Source organism: Eptatretus burgeri, chromosome 11 (genome assembly GCF_056783735.1).
Source record: "Eptatretus burgeri isolate ZD-2024b chromosome 11, Ebu_testis_v1, whole genome shotgun sequence".
Classification (NCBI taxonomy): domain Eukaryota; kingdom Metazoa; phylum Chordata; class Myxini; order Myxiniformes; family Myxinidae; genus Eptatretus; species Eptatretus burgeri.
Genome location: NC_140971.1, coordinates 77,683,108 through 77,697,461, shown reverse-complemented (window position 1 = coordinate 77,697,461; position 14,354 = coordinate 77,683,108). Strand labels below are relative to the sequence as shown.

The 14,354-nt window shown below is 43.3% G+C and overlaps 1 protein-coding gene across 1 annotated transcript in view; it reads left to right on the top strand.

Moving 5' to 3' along the window:
* LOC147017433 (polyamine-transporter SLC45A4-like) overlaps positions 1-14,354 on the top strand; it is a 71,340-nt gene that overhangs the window by 3,471 nt on the left and 53,515 nt on the right.

Below are 14,354 nucleotides of genomic sequence, written 5' to 3'. Positions count from 1 at the left end.
TTATACAGTTCTACTTTACAGACGGCGCCAATACACATTTACTCAAAAGCAAAGGAAAGAAGCCACCCTCATAGACAAGTGGGCAGACAGGCCTGGAGGCCAACATGTGCGCGTGACCTGGAGGAGCGGCCAGGTCCGCGAGACCGGGGGGGGGGGTCGTGCCCATGTCCTCGTGACGAGACGCAGATGTGGCCGCTTGGCTGTGCCCCGACTCCGTGCTCCTTGGCGGGTTTCGTTGGCACGACGTTTGGAGTAGGGTGGGAACGGGGCCCCCTTTTTGCACTATCTCAGCACGGGGGAAAGGGGGAATTGTTGATGCCCTGGGGGAGGAGAATGGCTGGCTGGCTTGGGTCCCGCGACGAGCGATCTCACACCGCGACCTCGTCGCCGACCGCCGTCCTTCTCGCCTCTGACCCGAGCTCCTTCGCCTCTTCCCACAACTCTCCTCAGCCGACTGCAGAACCCAACTCGCTGCCACACCAATGACTCAACTTACTCTGCCCTGCCGACACACGCTGCTACTGCCACACTCTGCCCTGCCGACACACAATGCTATTTCCACACTTTGCTACTGCCACACTCTGCCACGATTCGCCTTGCACTCGCCGTTTTATAGGCCGGCAGGAGAAAACAATATGCAAATATCTGGATCAGGATGACCTCGGGGGTGGAGCCACGCTCGTCAATTGGACGGAGGAAAAGTGGGTGTGAATCTCCCCTGATCCTAGAATTTGCATATATCGATTTCACACAGACGCGCCTGGAGGCGGGGCCAAGCCGCTCCGCCCTTGCTAATTGGACGGATCAGAAGTGGGCGTGTAGCGTTCTTGATCCGAATTCTCCCTCGGAAAGGCTGCCACCTGCGCTCGTGGCTCGGTGCGTATCGCTGAACGAGCCCAAGACAGCCCGACGCTCATTGTTCACAGGTGGTGCGGGAATGGCTGTAGAAGGAGAGAGGTGAGGGTGGTGGAGGGTTTATCGGTGGTGGTTTGATGGTTATGGTGCCGTTTGGGAATGACGGTGATGCGATGTTTGCGGGATTGAGTTGTGAAGGTAAAGGTCGTGGCTGTTGGCGTTGTTGTTGTTGTCTGAGGGTTGGAGCGTGGTTGTAGTTGGTGACGATGGCTGGCGTGGTGGTTTAGGTGGTTGTTGTGTGATGGCGGTTGAGACGTGGTTGGTTCAAAATAAAGATAGAACAGAAAAACGGCTATCTCAAAGCGTCGCAGTCCGAATGAAATAGATAAATTCCCTCTAGACAACGGATTTGGGGCTAACTACACATGTACTTGGAGATATCTCACCTACGGGCCCTTTATGGTGTAATGCGAATTTCCACAGCCGTAACAATATATTTGGGTCCATTATTGATTCATTCTATTTCTGACTCTTGAGTGACTAGCACTAGACTGACTCGAGGGTTAAAAATTATTATATCAAGTCATAGACGAATCAAACTTTATGTTATTTTATGCATCGAACAAGAAAATGAAAATCTACAAACCAATCTTTTTGGTGGAGTCTGTCAGTGTGAACTGTCGGGCAGTCAGTCCTGCAACTTGTACATGAAATAGGCCGTTTTCTGGCACTTTCAAGTGGCTCAAATTTATATGGCCCAGGGCCAGAAACTCCATACTATAAATTCCCATCATCCTCCGACTCGTCCTCGGCAATATCGGAATGAAAACACTCAATTTCATCACCGCTGAAATCACTCTCTGATTCGCATTTCGCCATTGTTCACACGCTGTTTCCGAATGTTCACAAAGTTTTCGGAGAACGTGATGTCATAGCATCTTCGGTAAATTCCGGTCTGTTTTTCGATCACTGACAAAAGTTTTGACTTAAAAGTTAACTTTAGCATATTTTGAGTTTCAAATATAAGAAAATAATTGCCCAACGATTATAATTGTGACAAGTCTGGAGACGGTGATGGTTCAAGAGCAATGTACACGGTTCGCCTTTTTAATTTTTTGACCTTCGAGGGGACGCCACAGGCAAACTGGCGGGAATCAGGGAAAAACGTAAATGATGAAAGTTGTAGTACTCGAAGAGCACTACTTGCATACCAACTTTCATTCGAAACAGTTGAAAACCCGAGGAGCTCGATGCCCAGTTTATTGATTTTTTTGACCTTTTCTAAGTTCGTGACCTTGTGACCTTGACCTTGGGACGAAAATGAAAAATCGAGCTCCGTGGGGCTATGCAGGTGCCATTGGGCTAACCAAATACCAAAACCTCTGCCAGATTCGACAAACCCCCTCGGAGAAGATGTAACTTGAAACCGGCTGTCCCCTAAAATACATGTTTTTTGGGCGTGGCTCCACCCATAATGGGCGCAGCACGCCCATTCTCTGGAAAACACAACGAGATCATGATATAAACCTCCCACCCAAATTTTATCAAGATCAGATCAAAACCCACGGAGCTATGCTTGGGACAGACAGACAGACAGACAGACAGACAGACAGACAGACAGACAGACAGACAGACAAGCCGGTAGGTGGACATGGGTAGTCGATCAAGTCAAATTTAGTCGTTTTTCAGCTTTTACTAGCCAACAAAAGCGTCCATAGCAACGGTTCTTTCTCACACATAACTAGGACATTCCATGAACCAACCATACCAGTTTCATGTATATCTGACTCAGTCTCTGAGATATATCTGACTCAGTCTCTCTGAGATAACGATCTTTGTTTTTTTATTGTTTTTGACCAGGGTTCATTCAAAGTCTATCTTCTCTGACAGTTTTCATAGGATCCGGCTGGAAATTTTTGACAATACGGCTGAATGTACTGCCCAGAGTCGCTCGTGGCCCGATTTTTGATTTTCGAAAAAATTAATTTTTGAGATTTTTTTGAAAATTTCAAAGGTCCGTTGCTAGGCAATGGATGGGTCCATAGCAACGGTTCTCATTTACACACAACTAGGTCATGGTATGAACCTAACAACCAAGTTTCATCGAAATCGCCATTGTATTAACGGAGCACTGAACCGAACAGACATACATACATACAGAGAGACAGACAGACAAACATATCGACGGAAATACTGATAATAAGGGTAGACTAGATTGACTACCCAACAGACACACACCCATAACGAATATAGTGGTCACTTACTGACTCGTGAACCAATTACAACCTTCGAATCATGCGAATTCATCAGCGACCCAAAACCTGCTCTTTAAATAATTTCATGTTCAGCTTGTGGCTGTTGGTTTGCATCATTGCTGTGAGCGCGGCTGGGCCGCTCATCCAGTGGTGCTCCCTTGTGGTTATGACAGGAATCTGTAATTTGTTCAGGGTGCCCGTGATCGCTCACCGACTCTTCCTGAGATCGGGATACGCACCATGAGATCGTTAATGTCCACCGACTAATGCCGGCAGTCCGTTCAACGTCCATCCGAGGGACTTGCACACGCATTGATGAATTGTCTTGCCTGTGAAACACCAGGATGAGTGTTTATAGCTGCATCGGGATTCGAACCCAGCCAGACAAGATGGCTTAAAGGCGAGTGTGTGTACCCCAGGCCAACCTGAGCATTTGGTGTTGAACAACTTAGTCCATGGGCCAGACCAGATATGGGTACTATCTCTGGTGGCAAAGTCTCACTATGTTTTTTTGATAGTTTAGGACCTACAGATGAGGAATTGAGGTGACAGCAGTGTGAAATTGGCAGCTTTCTGGTAGTTTTCACTTCTCAAACATCACCCTACCGCTATGTTTTGAAGACCAAAATTTGGGGGGTAGGGGAAACTAAAATGACTGTAGTTTCGACCTGGATGGGTCAATCTTAACAATATACCACTCATAATGTCTGTCTATATGTACCCTCTATCTAAATCAAGAAGGTTTATGCAAAATATTTCATTATGTAGGTGACCAGAGGTCAAAAGGTCACCAATTTTAGGGGTTGCCCAAAATTGACCATAGGGCAAGTCATGTTGCTGGAATAAAGTATCAAATCACCCAATGGTGATTTAAACACTTGGAATGCATATTTTAGAGGTCTTCAGGTGATTCTAAGGAGACATTATTGAGTTGCTTTTGCAAAATTTTATTTCAGAGCAATTGATTTTGAACCGTTTGTAAATACCTAAAATCCAGGGTTTCGTGGGTAGGGGAAGTTCTTTTTAAGCTTTAACTGTTCTAAAAGACTTTGCCAGTGATGTATCTCATGAGACACCAGATGATGCCATGTCTAATGCTTCATGCATTCGCATTATTCACCTTTTCCGACAGTACCGCGCCTTCCTCAAGAATGACAATGGCAGCCTATCAGCATTTTGGATATCTTATCTAGATATGGTCGAGGTTGTGCTTGGTTTGTTGCGGGCAACAAGAGAAGGGTATTGGCTTTTGCACCTGGCCTCAATCAGAGGCATGATCTCATGGTGTTTCATCTATGACCATTTAAACTATGCCAGATATTTGACATTCTACTATGCGCAAATGTCATCGTTAGATAATCATCATCCTGAAATGTTTGAATACTTCATGAGCAGAGGATTTTCTGTTCAAATAGGAGCTGATAATCCATTTGGCAAAATACCAGTGGACCAAACAATTAAAGAAACAATAAACAAGTCTGCAGCCGGCGATGGTTGAGGAGCAATGTACACGGTTCGCCTTTTTTATTTTTTGACCTTCGAGGGGACACCATGGGCAAAATGGCGGGAATCGGGAAAAACGTAAATGATGAAAGTTGTAGTACTCGAAGAGCACTACTTGCATACCAACTTTCAGTCGAAACAGTTGAAAACCCGAGGAGCTCGATGCCCAATTCATTGATTTTTTTTTTTGACATTTTCTACGTTTGTGACCTTGTGACCTTGACCTTGGGACGAAAATGAAAAATCGAGCTCCGTGGGGCTATGCAGGTGCCATTGGGCTAACCAAATACCGGAACCCCTGCCAGATTCGACAAACCCCCTCGGTGATGTAACTTGAAACCGGCTACCCCCTAAAAACACATGTTTTTTGGGCGTGGCTCCGCCCATAATGGGCGCAGCACGCCCATTCTCCGGAAAACACAACTAGATCATGATACAAACCTCGCACCCTAATTTTATCAAGATCGGATCAAAACCCAAGGAGCTATGCTCGGGACAGACAGACAGACAGATACACACCCATAACCAATATAGTGGTCACTTATTGACTCGTGAACCAATAAGGATACCCAGACGTCAGGTGGCACGAGGCTTTAGCTTAAACCCAGGTGCAATTTGTCGTTATTACGTAAATGCCGAATACCGCAGCACGTTTTTTCATCACCTTAGAGCAATGCTAGGAACCCGTTTCTCCACTTCGAGCCATCCAGATTTGCAGAAAAAGAGAATTGAAAAAGACGCGTCAGCCGTCCAATCACTCACTGATCTTATTCAGAACTGTTTAATAAATCCCTACAGATCAGAAGAGGACTCTCGTGAACATTTCTTCCATCGCATTGGCCCCATCAGATGTTGAGAAGGACCTTTTCACTGCTCAGAGCATTGGCGAAAAGGCATACCAGAAGTTCAAGACTGATCGTCTTGAAAAGGAGGGACCGGATGCTGTAGATTTCCATGCAACTATTAAGAAGCAAAAGCTAAAGACATTTGCAAATGTTTGTACAAAATAGTGCAATGCAAAGGGAAAGAGGTCATCCTACGAGCAGATCGCAATCTTTTTGCCAGAATTATTGTTATCACACAAGGTCGTGAGCTGGACATGCAGGAGGTTCTGTCTTATGTACTAGGCCTATTATCATGAGCATTGACAAATCAAGATGGGTCGCTGAGGAAGACTGAAAAAGCAGCACAAATGAAAAAAAAATTGGGGAAAGCGTACCTCCTGTAGAAACCCTCCCACAGAACTCAGCATGCATTATCGATGGCATGAGCGTTGTGCAGAAGTTAAATGTGAAAAATACCACATTTGCTGAGGTTTCAACGTCTGTCCTTAAAGTTGTCTTGAGGAAAGGTGCGACGAGTCAACGAATAGATGTTGTATTTGTTGTGTATAAGGAAAGCTCCATCAAGAACGCAGAAAGGCTCAAAAGGGGATCAGGCAACGGCATCAAATTCAGCAGCATTGCGCCAGGACACAAGATTAAAAAAATGGAGGAACTTATCAGAAGCTGACAATAAGACAAAACTTATTGAGTTTCTGGTTGCAGATTGGAAAACTGAAAAGAAGAGGAGCCTAATTAAAGATAAAGTTCTTCTCGTGACATGTGGCCTAAGATGTGACAAGATATTGATCGGTGGTAGTTGTGAAATGGGTGAACTTGAGTCCTCTCAAGAAGAGGCAGACACACAGTTAATACTTCATGCGAAGCATGCCGCTGACACTGGATATCAAACTGTAATTGTTATTTCTGAGGACACATGTATTTGTGCTACTACTTTCTTTTGCAAAGGACATTCCTGCTACCTTGTACCAAAAGAGGGGAACAAAGACACGTACTCAATTTGTGGACATTTCCCTACTCAGGTTATCCCTTGGAGATGAACTATGTGGTGCACTTTTCGGCTTTCATGCTTACACTGAATGTGACACTGTAAGTTCTTTCGTTGGGCGAGGCAAAACAGGACCACTGGACAAAATGTGATCAAACAGTGAATTCCAATGTGCCTTCTCCAACCTTGGAAGTGCATGGGAGATATCAGATCAAATGTTTGATACCTTGCAACATTTCACATGTCTCATGTATGCATTGTCCACAAAAACTGTACAGGTAAATCAACTCCGATACGAGGTGTTCTTTGCCAAAAGAGGGGAATTAGAGTCAAACCTTCTTCCACCTTGTCTAAAAAAGCATTCCCTCCGTGCCAATTACCAGGCAGGAATTTGGAAGCGAAGCCTGGAGACAAAATCAGTAATTCCTGATTCAGAGGGAAATGGATGGGTAAAAGATGATAGCAGTTCAATTGCAATCGACTGGATGGCCGGAATTCCGGCACCTGAAGCTGTGTTGGAAATGATGGCCTTCCAATGAAAACGAGTTTGCAAAAAGGGAGAGTGTGGCTGCATAGACAATGGGTTGAAACGTACGCCGATGTGTAAATTACAAACTTGCAAAAACCAGCGAAATGAGGATGAACTAGAGATGACAGTTGATATTGAATCAGATTGTGATGATGATGATGATGAAGATTGCGAACTCAAAATACTGAGGTTACTTTGCAAGCCCTCAACATTCCCTTAAGACATCTAATATATAATTTCTGGAAGTTGATGTTACTTTTTGTTCATTTTTAGGTCATCTCTACCAAGATGACCTAATAAAGCCGGACCAAATGTCCGTCCGTCCGTCAACAATTTTTCTTTCCGATCTTGATGAAACTTAGTACAGTATGTGGGTAGAGGTCGATGAGTGTTGCACAACGATATAACTTTTGTCCGGGTTCAAGGTCAGGGTCAAGGTCACGAGGTCACGTAAGTTATAAAAATCGCCATTTTCAAAACCTATCTAATCTGCCATTCTACAAGATATTCGGCAACTGTTTCTTGATTATGATAGTAAGAAAATATTATCTTGTATCTAACTGGACAGATTTTTGAATTTCCGTCCCGTTTGGCCGCTACGTAACCTGGAAGATGGTCAAAAACACCTCCCGGTACAAAGAAAACTTTTTACTTCCGATCTTGATGAAATTTGGTATGTGGGTAGAGGTCGATGAGTGATACCCACGACATTTTTTCCCGGATTTGAGGTCAGGGTCAAGGTCACGAGGTCACGAAAGTTTTGAAAGTCGCCATTTTCAAAACCTATCTTGTCTGTCATTTTAGGAGATATCTGGCAATGGTTCATCGATTATGAGAGTAAAAAACATTATATAGATGACCGTCACCCCCCACACGGCGGTAATTTTTACTACTTTATTTTAGTAGAACAAGTTGTGCGAAAGACGATTTTGGCAGCCTCTAAAATTTGTCACCTTTTGACCTCTGGTGACCTACATATGGACATAATTTGCATAATCTAGTGTGATTATGATAGAGCGTACATAGACATACAATTTGAGTGGTAGATTATCAAATTTGCCCTATCCACTCCAAAGCTACAGTCATTATGGTTTCCCCTACCACTGAAACCCTGCATTTTAGGCATTTACAAGAAACGGTTCAAAATCAATTGCTCTGAAATAAAATTTTGCAAAAGCAACTCAATAATGTCCCCTTAGAATCATCTGAAGACCTCTGATCTGAAGACCTATGCATTCCAAGTGTTTAAATCACCATTGGGTGATTTTGTTACTTTATTCCTGCAACATGATTTGCCCTATGGTCAATTTTGGGCAACCCCTAAAATTGGTGACCTTTTGACCTCTGGTGACCTACATAATGAAATATTTTGCATAAACCTTGATTTAGATAGAGGGTACATAAACAGACATTATTGATTGTTAAGATTGACCCATCCAGAGTGAAACTACAGTTATTTTAGTTTCCCCTACCCCCAATTTTGATCTTCAAGCTATAGCGGTAGGATGATGTTTGAGAGGTGAAAACTACCAGAAAGATGACAATTTCACACTGCTATCACCTCAATTCCTCATCTGTAGGTCCTAACCTATCAAAAAAACAGTGAGCCTTTGCCACCAGAGATGGTACCGATGGGTCAAATTTTCAGGTTTGGCCCATGGACTAACTCGTATTCGGGTCCTCTTCAAGATCCAGGTAGACACCGGAAACAAATGTGACCAAATAAGGAATTATAACACATTTATGGCCAAATATGGTTGAAAGAAAAAAGTCTGATTTTGCAAAAAGAAGGCTACGTAAACTTCTTGAGGCATTTTGTGGTTAAAGTTGGGATCAAGGAATTTTTACGACATTTGAACATGCTCAAGCTGAATTCTAGGGCTTTAACCCCTTAATTGCCAATTTATAATACATATGCTAAATTAAGTTGACTCAAATTAAAAACGGCACTGATGTCATAGGTGTTTCATCAATCAATTGCATTGAAAAATGCATATTGTTTAATTTTATTTTTTAATTAATCCCCCCCCCCCATTATTTTTTTTCTTAATTATTTTAATTTTCATTATTTTAATTTTCATATTTTTTTATTTCTCAACCCCCCCACCCCCACCAAATCTTGATTCATTTTTTTCATCATTCTCTTTATCTATCTATAATTCCAGCAATCTCTGTGTGTCTGTCTGTCTGTCTGTCTGCGACCGCCGTTTCTCGATGACCGCCAGTCCAATCTGATTGAAACTTGCCAGGAATATTGCCGGGGACCTGCGGATGTGCCTTTTCGAGGTTTGATATCGATCGGACGAGCGGTTCCCAAGTTACGGCCATTTATCTGTCGACCAATGACAAGACACGGTGCTATGACATCACAATTAATGTTTATTTATTAATTCTTTTTTTTTTTTGCACGATCGACGGTCTGATCTGATTGAAACTTGCCAGGAATATTGCCGGGGCCCCGCGGATGTGCTTTTCAAGGTTTGATATTGATCGGACGAGCGGTTCCCAAGTTACGGCCATTTATCTGTCGACCAATGACAGGACACGGTGCTATGACATCACGAATGACATCACAATTAATGTTTATTTATTTATTTATTATTTCTTTTGCATGATTGAAACTTGCCAGGAATATTGCTGGGGACCCGCGGATGTGCCTTTTCGAGGTTAGAGAGAGAGAGAGAGAGAGAGAGAGAGAGAGAGAGAGAGAGAGAGAGAGAGGCTGCACATACTTGCACTCACCTACGGGCCCGCCCCTACGGGCCCGTACTCGTCTATCTATAATTCCAGCAATCTCTGTGTGTCTGTCTGTCTGCGACCGCCGTTTCTTGACAACCGCCGGTCCGATCTGATTGAAACTTGCCAGGAATATTGCCAGGGACCCGCGGATGTGCCTTTTCAAGGTTTGATATTAATTGGACGAGTGGTTCTCAAGTTACGGCTATTTTATTGTTTTTTTCAGTGTTGGAAAGGTGTATATATCGCAGCTGAATTGTCGTTCCACCTTATCATGCCATTTTTCCCCAAAGATATCTCAGAATAATGATAATAATTGGCAGTAATAAAAAGAATAACGTGATGCAATGACCAATGTCTGTCAACCAATAACGACCTATATATTGTCTGACAGCCAATAATGACCAATAACGTCTGTCAACCAATGACAGGACACGGTGCTATGACATCACGAATGACGTCACAATTAATGTTTGTTTGTTTTTTTTGCACGATTGACGTCAATTCTTCTTCTTCTTCGTTTGGTATGACCTCACAATGACTTATGAGAGGAGGGGGGAGAGGGGAGGGAGAGAGGGGGGGTCAGAGAGAGGGGGCGTCACAATTTAAGAGAGGCGAGAGAGAGGGGCGAGAGAGAGGAGGGGCGAGACTCGGGGAAGAGAGAGGGGCGTCACAATTCTTCTTCTTCTTCGTTTAATATGACATCACAATTGACGCTGGGGACCTGAGTATGTTTCCCAGGTGCTTCCCAAGTTAGGGCCATTTATGATACAGTTGGTCCATCCGATCTAATTGAAAAAATGCCCCAATCCAGTCGTCGTTTATGAGAGCGAAGGAACGAAGCTGCACAAACTGGCACGCACCTACGGGCCCGCACTAGTTCATTCTAAATCTGGCTTTTTCTTCTCTTCCCTCTGTTTTACTCTTTGTTCCTCTCTTCTGTTATCGATCGAGGGGGAGTGAATTATTGCAGAAATTTTCCTGTAAGGCTCACTTGGCTGCACCTGGATGGGTTTGAGGGTTGTGAAGTAGCGGCTGAAACGCGAATCCTATCCTGGTTGCTCCTGATGACTCAATCTTTGCTCTTTACTTCTTCGGGTTCCTTTTTGGTCTGCCATTTCATAAATACAGCAATCCTCACTATCATTCACGGACCGGTGTTTGAGTATGTGTTTGTTTGTCGTGCTACTCCTCCTACAGTTCTGGCCTGCTTACATACAGACTTGCTACATAGGATCATTATGGCCCCAATTAATGTGGAGGAGTGCTTTTATCTTTGCCGGTCGTCTGGAGGGGGGGTGGGGGAGGGAATGACGTGGATACAAATTCTCTACGTAAATGTGTATCATATACCGCCGCCTCCAGGTGGGGGAGGGTATTGCACATCTTCACGATTTATAGTACAGTTTCCCTGCCCCCATGTTTTCCGGTGCATTGAGGTGTTTTGAATTGTAAATGAATTATACATTACTAGTACATGCCCGTACGTGCGTGGCCGTACGTGCAAAACAAAAAAAAAGAATTGTGACGTCATAGCACTGTGTCCTGTCATTGGTTTGGTGAATAAATGGCCATAACTTGGGAACCACTTGTCCGATTAATATCAAACCTTGAAAAGCCACATCCTCAGGTCCCCAGTAATATACCTGGCAAGTTTCAATTAGATCGGACCAGTGGTTGTCGAGAAACAGCGGTCGCAGACACACAGAGATTGCTGGAATTATAGATAGATAAATGAGGGCAGAGTTGGGATTGAGGGGTTTGAGGCTTTTGTGGGGGGGGGGGGGGGTTGAGTACATTGAGTTGGGAGAGGGTTTGAGGATTTTAAGAAAGGAGGAGGGGAACACAGATAAATAAATAAAATTATAAATAAAAGGTAGGTGTTTTGAATTGATTGAAATTCATGTTGCTGTAATCCAAGAAAAAAAGGAATGGCACTTTTATTTTAAACCGAAATATATTTGAGCAGAGCAATATAAGCAAATAACTGACCAGATACAGCATCTGGGGTATCAGGTGGCACCAAGACAAAGATGGAGTCATGAGTATGAACCTTGATTAGGATTCAGGTTTTGGCTTCTACTCCTCTACCCTCAAACCCATCCAAGTGCATCCAGGTGAACCTCACAAAAACTATCTGCAAGATTCACCACTCCACAGACAAAGAAAAAGAATGAATGTTAAATTAAGTAAATAAATTACATTGAACACTATGCACGAGCAACACGTATCAACAGAAATCAGTCATGTATGATTCACCAGAACTCACCATAACCAGAATAACTTTGAACACATGACCTAACAAACTTGACCTGCCATGACTCCAAATCCATGCGTGCATGTTCATCATTGTTACATCTACACACAGCTGTACATTGCAAACCGGAATTGTGACACGTGCGACGAAGGGTGTGACAGTGTTTTCTGCATGAACATGATAATATTTCGAAGCACTAGCAGAGTACCCGCCCCACAAGCGATCGTGTTCATAGCATGCAACACATTCTTCTGACGCATACCTTTATTTGGGCGGTGTAGGCAACTGACAGTTCTGTGTAGGCCACAAAAATAAAAATACCCAAGAAGTTATGTGCACGAAGCAAAAACATACCTACTACTAAAATTCAAAACACCTCATTGCACTGAAAACGTGGGGGTAGGAATACTGTACTGTAAATCGTGAAGATATGTAATACCCTCCCCCACCTGGAGGTGGTGATATATGATACACATTTACATAGAAAATTTGCATTTGTGTCCCCTTACCCTCCACCCACTCCCCCCCCAACCCCAAGACCACCGGCAAAGATAAAAACTCCCCTATACATTAATTGGGGTCATGCTGATCCTATGTAGCAAGTTTGGATGTAATTGGACCACAACTGTAGGAGGAGTAGCGTGACAAACACACAAACACCGATCCATTAATTATTGTAAGGATAAGGGAAGAAAGGGGGAAGTGATTGTGAATTTAACGTTCCATCTTTATTTATTTTTAACATTGTTCTTAATAAACGGTAACAGAAACAATGCAGGCATGATCGGCCAAATGGCTTTCTCGTGCGCCAAAGTTCCGTGTGTATCTTTGGGTAACGTTGTTAATAACAGGAAGAAATGTGGAGGGGAGGACAGAGAGTTGGGGGTGAGGGTGCATGGAGCTGGAAGAGGGAGATTGAGATCTTGGGAAGTGGTGGGGGGTGGGGATTGAGGACTTGGGGGTTGGAATTGGGGTTGAGTACTTGGGGTTTGGGGCAGTTGACTTGAAGAAGAACACGGGAGGGGATGACAGAGTTGGCTTGGGGAAGGGAGGGCAGAGAGGGGACAGAGTTGTAGTCCAGGCAAAATAAGGTTTGATCGGGAACAAATGGCAACATAATTTTTTTTAGCACAATGCATTTCTATGAGGTCCCCACAACACCATACCAAAAGTCCTAAGAAATCCCTGTTGCGAAAATACGTCTAATTTGCATAAATCCAATATGGCGGCCAATTATCAATATTGTGCCATATCTTTGCTCACAGATGACATATTTGAGTGATTTCAACTTCTAGAATGGGTATTTTGTATACAAGGATGCATTTAGAATACTTTTAAACTTCCCTGAACAAAATCTCATTTTCATAAATCCAATATGGCTGCCAAATATCAATATTTTGCCATATATTTACTCTCAGACAACAGGTTTGAGCGGTTTATATTTCTAGAATATTTGAGGGATCAAAGGCTAAATTTGGGATAGTTTAATATTTTGATTGGATGGGTTTAAATAAAATGATGGATGAATTTAATAAAATCCAATATGGCCACGAAATATCGATATTTTATGATCAAATTTATGACAGTCACTTCTTTGGCTAGTGTTTCATTGCAGGAATGTTAATACCCTACTGAAGATACCCATCAAGGTCATCATTATAGTCATCAGTGAAATCTGGTAGCTGTGAGTTGGCACAACTTGTCCCCGGCATTCTCCACAAACAGTACTGCAATGCAGACTACACTTTCTGCATGTGCACCTCTTTGTATTAGTCTGTTTTACAGTTACAGCAGATGACATCCAGTAGTTTTGATGGGGCTGCAAGCTGGTCAGTTTGTATTGGCAAACATTGTCCATCCACCATGTACCATCCCCATGCTTCCGGCTTCATATTGATGCTTCTTCCTTTCCACTCCATCATCTGATAATATACACGGAGACTGTGATACTTTGCAGCTGCTGAGGTTGGGGGTAGAGTTTGAGGTTCTACATGAGATGTGCTCTTGGAAACCTTCTCACAAAATCGCCTGTATCGTAAAGTGTCCAGTACTTGTTTTTTGGCACCACCATATAATGACACAAGGGCTTTTTCTCCTGCTGCAATAATGTCCTGTTTTGCCACATGTCCTTCTTGGCTGAACACCTTAGCTTGCTGACGGAACAAGGCAACACTCTTGATCTTCCTTACTGCTAAACCCTTTCCCAATCCAAACAGGTTAGAAGTTGTATCGCAGCCAAGGATTGCATGGATAAATAACACATGGTCACAAACATCAGGACCAAGAAATTCCTTAGACTGCTTTATGCACCATATCCTGGTCTTTTTTGCTGATTGCCTGGGCTCTGGGGCCAGGAACAAGTCATGTGCATCCAGTTCAGCATGATGCA